We start from the raw sequence: 6,011 nt of genomic DNA, 5'->3' as shown, positions 1-6,011 counted from the left end.
TGGTTGGATTCCCGCCTAAATGACCCGTTGCTTCCCGCAATTTCTTTCGGGTCTGTTTGGGAAGTAGCTCTAGTGAGTCAGGCAGTTGAACTTGAGTAGTCTTGTCCGCTGCCAGGGAAATGAATGGAAACCTCTTTGGTTTTAAGTTGATGAGTTAAGTGGCAAAATTGTAATAAAACACACCTAATGGGTAGGGCTGAAAATGAACCAAGCCGATCATGAACAACTCAGGCTCGACTCGATAAAAAACTTGTTCATGTTTGTTTGATTATAAATAAACCAAGTTTGAACCTTAGTTTTAGGCTCTTTTAATAAACAAGCCGAGCCCAAGCAAAAAAATTTGTTCACGAACAAACTTATGAGATATTAGGCTTGATACACAACAATTCAAGTATAGACTCATTTATAAGTTTATATGTGCTAGCTAAATATACTCATTACACATATCTTAATAATGACATGACCAACATGAGACAATTACCTATATTACCTTAATTTTTTCCTTCCCTTTAAACTGATCAAGAACCACTTTAGACTATAGTTACATTTAAAATTAATTAATTAATTAAGTAGGCCACATATGATTTTTCACTATCAATCATCTAAAGTAAAGTTATAAACACGTTTGTATTTTCTTATTCATAATAGTTACAAACAGCTATTTTTCTAGTCCTTCACCATCTAACGTGAATGTAAAAATTGTATTTTGAAAAATTGCTGAAGTTGTAGACAAGGAATGATGAATGAATGAATTTAATTATGTAAATTATTAATTTGAATAATGGCTAATTATAAGTAAGACTAGATACATGTAAAAATGAGTATGGATAAAACTTAGGTATAGTAACTTAGGTATTGTTCCTTAAGGTCCCCTCTAAAAATTCTGTCATGTGACTACTTAATTAAAAAATACACTTCCTTGAGTTCCTTCTCATGAGAAAAAATTCACATGGCAGAATCTTAAAAAGGGAACCTAAAGAACAGCACCTAAGTACAGTACCTAAGTCTTGCTCAATGAGTATACTATTTTCTTTTTCTTTTTTCTTAATGTTAGAGATTTAAACATTTAATAATATAATTTTTTTAGATCTCAAGCTCAAAAATTTGCCCAGAGCTCGAGTTTGAGCTTGATATTAAGCTTGAGTTTGGCTTGACTAATTAATCAAGCCAAGCCAAGCCAAGCTTAAGATTTTTGGCTTTCCCACGAGCTCAAGCTCAAACACTATTTTTAGGCTTGTCACAAGCTCAAGCCAAGCTCAAGCTTTTAATTTTTCCTACCGAACCAAGCTTGAACATGCACTACTCAACAAAACTTGGCTCGTTTACAGCCCTACTAATAGGCTCACAAAGAAGACTTCTCTCACTCAAGTCAAAAAAGCAATAATGAGATCCGACAACTCTTTAGTCCTTCACTAGGAACTCATTTACTAACACACTAGTCTAGAAGCAATAACACACACACACACTTGCCTCATTCTTCATCTCTATCGGTTTGTCATTCCTCCTAGCCTTTAGGTCTATCATCTTTCTTGGTCCAGCAAATTCGCATTAATCTTAACTCAAGTTTGTCGATCTTACTTTCATTTCTTAGTTTTCAGATGGTGTGTGTGCATCAGCTAAGTAAGCATAGAACTACCAAATGCAAGAAAAAGAAATCTACAAACACATACACTCTAATCGAAACCACAACCATTTTATCCTCCCAAAATCCACAAATCTTTTCTCCAAATACAAGACCACAACAATGCAATCTTCTCCCAACACACACAAAACCCAAAAGCAAGAAACCCACCAAACCCTTAAATGAGAGAGAAAGAGTACTGATTTGAGAAAATCCACACCGTAGGGAGAGAGAAATGGTCGTTGTCTAGGAAGAAAGAAACGGTAATTGATATGTGGGTTTGGTGTAGAAGACTCACGTGAGCGTCATGTGGGTTTTACTAGGTCTTAACTTCTTCAGTTCTTGTGGGGTTTTGGTTTCTATAGGGAGAAAGAGGTGAAAATGGCCAAATACCACCCTTTCATAAAATTTGTAGCAAAAAAACACTGCTTTAGAACTAAATGGAGATTTACCACTTTTTCTAGTACTCGAGCTCACTAAACTCAAGTTCCCTATTTTCTGTTCCACCATGGCACATCTGACATGGCACTAGGATATTTAAAAATTCCACTTGGTACTCGAGTTTCTTGGACTCGAGTACTGTTCTAGCCTACTACCCACATCCATTAAACCCGAGTATGGCCCCTGTTACCCACACTTAAACTCTCTGAACCCCTATTACCCACACTTAGATCCCACTCTGCTTACTCTCTCATCACTCACTTTCTCAACCTCCCTCTCACTCTCTCAATCTTGCTATCAACTCACTCTCACTTTCTCAATCTCGCTATCATCTCACTCTAACTCTCCTACACGCTCTTAATCTCCCTCTCAGTCTCGCTCTCACTCTCATTCTCAATCTCCCTCTCAGTCTCGGTCTCGCTCTGTACTCTCCCTCTTGCTCACGCTCTCTACTCTCACTCTCGGCTTGCATCTTCAATTTGGAATCACAAGGTATGTCTCCTTATCTCAATATTTGTTTGAATATTGGGTATTTGTGGGTATTTGTGGTGTAATTTTTTTTTTTTTAATGAACATTTTCATGTATTATTAGAGCAATCAGTCATTGTAGGACACAGTTAGCGTTCTCATTGAGGCCATATTTGATTTGTGAGGCTGAGTAGATTGCTTATAATATATAGAGGATCCATAGCCAAGCCTAAATTTTTTTTGGGGATTGATGTTGTTGAATAATGAGTAGGATGCTTGGACTATTAAAGTGAGGGTTTATTTTAATAATGTAGAGAGACTTTCATTTTAGAAATTTCTTCCATCTGAAACTTGTGGCTTTCTCATTTATTTATTTGGGTGAAAATGTTTTATCTTATATGCTGATGTATTTTGTTTCTATTAGCTGAATATGCTGTAATCTACTTAACATTCTAAAGTTTAATTCATTTTTTTTATGCAATCAGTGAACGCTGCATTAGATATATATTATTGCCATTTTCAGTCAAATATGTTTATAATTAAAAATAAATAAATAAGAAGAAGAAGAAGAAGAAGAAAGTTTATGTATTTGAAGTGAATTTTCCCCTAATGCTGTTGTCACCAAATGCCAGATATGGACCCACATTGAGCGGGACCTTCTATACAGACTGTCTTGGCGAGGCCGGCTGTGCATCGTTCAAGTTTGCTTTGGGATGCTCCTTTGGAAGGCGAGGTATGCACTTGTCCAAAATCGTAGTCAATATATGTAGTAGAAAGATTTTTGGCATTTAAGTTTGAAGCGTAATTATTACGTGCTACTATGATTATTATTAATACTAAGCTGCTCTATTTGCAGGAAGTGTCAGGTGTACTAACTTGTCGTCACCGAGAGAAATGTCTGGTTGAAGGTGGGTTAGATGAGTTAGATCCACGGATTGCCGCTTATATCACAGATGCAGGGTTAGATGGGCTACTTCGGGTCCCACATATGGACCTTGACCATGCATTAATCACGGCGTTGGTGGAGAGATTGCGGCCGGAGACACACTCATTCCACTTGCCCCATGGTGAGATGACCATCACGCTACGAGATGACCATCACACTACACAGTGAGATGACCTTCACTCTACTATCTGCATTTGCTCCATTTTGGGTCTACAACGATATGACTGCCAGGAAATGGTGAGCTTTTGGAAACTCTTTAGTGCTTCTTTCTCATTTCAAGCTTTGAAATCCTCTTTTGGAAGAGTTTATGTAGCATAACATTCATATGCTAATCACAGGTTTGATAAAGGTTCTTGGCTTCTTCCCTTATCAGCGGTACCATTTTTAGGTCCGGCGTTGTACCTTGTCCTAAGGCCATCACTAACAACAATGCCTATTTCACTCAACCCCACCACATCCAAGTTTGAATGAGAATCACATTCTTTGATTCACATAAGATATTCACATTCTTTGTGCTAATGTCAATCGCTTCGCTTGGCGACATTATCATTGTATGGAGAATGAAGCATAGCCTGTGTTTAAAATGTAAAATCAGCCTTTATGTAAAAAAAATAATAATAAATAAATAAATAAAATTTGAAATGCCATGATTGATACGTGCCTGAAATGTTTACAACTTGTTTGGTAGGGAGGAATGGAATAAAATGGATTTATAAAGAATATTTCATTTGAGAGTTTTGTGAGAAGGAATGGAATCCCCATTCTATTTCGCATTTTCCCTATGTTTGTTCGTTCCTCCCAAAAGTAAATGAAATGATCAAATCCCGAAATTTATTGAGATGAAATTATATTTTTATTTAAAACATCAATAAAATTTAATTAGCGTAATAGAAAAAGAAAATATATTTGCTTCGTTTCCTTTACTTCTTTTAGTTTTTAATGCTCAATGATGAGTTATTTTCCACATTGTTGACTACTAGATTGTTGACTACTAGATTGTAAGGATTGACTGCAAATTGATAATGTTGTTCACAAATAATTGTATCATGCCAAGTTCAATCGATGGATTAAAGAATTTTGCTACAAATGACTTTTATATCTTTTAGTATTAATTTGAAGTTAGTTGTACCAACTTTGAAATTGTTTGTTGCAAATATGCAATTGTTAAAATGGTGGACGCTTTGATTGTTTCAATATAAGCCATCTTTAGTTATGGAGGAAACCTTGTGCATTGTTTCATGGGTTTTGGCAGTGTCTTGTGACTCTTGTCCATCAAGCAGATTCAACCCATTTGCATGAAGTTCTGGCTTCATTCACCAAAATCAACTTATCAAACAAAAAAAAAAAAAAAATGTTCACTAAAAAATCAAATGGACATAAAGATTTTAAGAGTACAGCAATAAGCAACTTCATGCAAATGGACGTAAAGATTTTAAGTGCATGATTTTTACACTCCAAAAATTAGGGCACATACAGATTGATACTCGAGTTTAATGCACTCGGGTACTGCTAACACAGTACTCAAGTTTCATGGACTCGAGTATCAATGGGCATAATTCCTGGGGTCAATACAGATTGATACCCGAGTTTAATGGACTCAGGTATTGCTAATCACAATACTCGAGTTTCATGGACTCAAGTATCAAAAGGCATTTTGCACTCAAAAATTGGGTCCAATACAGATTGATACCCGAGTTTAGTGGACTCAGGTACCACACATACAGTACTCAAGCCTATGAAACTCGAGTACCAAGTAGAATTTTTAAATACCCAGATGCCATGTCAGACATGCCACGGTGGAATAGAAAATAGGGAACTCGAGTTTAGTGAGCTCGAGTACTAGAAAAAGTGGTAAATCCCTATTTAGTTCCGAAACAGTGTTTTTTTGCTACAAATTTTATGAAAAGTTGGTATTTGGCCATTTTCACTGGGAGAAAGACATACAACAGATTGTTTACTAGGTCTCACCTTCTTCGGTTCTTGTGGGGTTTGGTTTTAATGGGGAGAAAGACACAACAATTTGTTTTACATGGGTTTTTACGAGAATGGATAGTAGCCGCTCTAACTAGTGGGTTCCACCAAGTGAGTTAAAGTTGCTTTTTTCAAACTAAAAACTAAGGGGATTTGGGGTGCCACACAAGGTGTGGAATGAGTTTAGTTACAATTTAACTAAAAATATGTCCTAATTTTGTGTAGTTTGAATTTTCCTTTAACCTACTGTATTTTATCTTTTATTTATGATAATATGGCTTTTTAATATAGGTGTCTTTGGGTTTCTTAGTGAGAGAAGAATCTGATGGGCTGTTTGAAATTTCTTAATTTGCCTATATGGTATCATAAGTGTCACAATGGACTAGTGTAGACCCCATGAGCATCACGCATTCATGAGTTTAATCATCTGGTGTTGTGTCGTGGAGAGCAAGCATAAAATAACATACTTCTCACATTTTTTTTTAGTAATCAAAACCCTTTGCAAAGAACCTTGCCATCCGGGATGCCCTAGCCAATTGTGCCAAGGGCGCCTATGTACTATAG

This window comes from Quercus lobata, chromosome 3 (genome assembly GCF_001633185.2).
Source record: "Quercus lobata isolate SW786 chromosome 3, ValleyOak3.0 Primary Assembly, whole genome shotgun sequence".
In the NCBI taxonomy this organism is placed as follows: Eukaryota; Viridiplantae; Streptophyta; class Magnoliopsida; order Fagales; family Fagaceae; genus Quercus; species Quercus lobata.
This window is presented reverse-complemented; position numbering follows the sequence as displayed.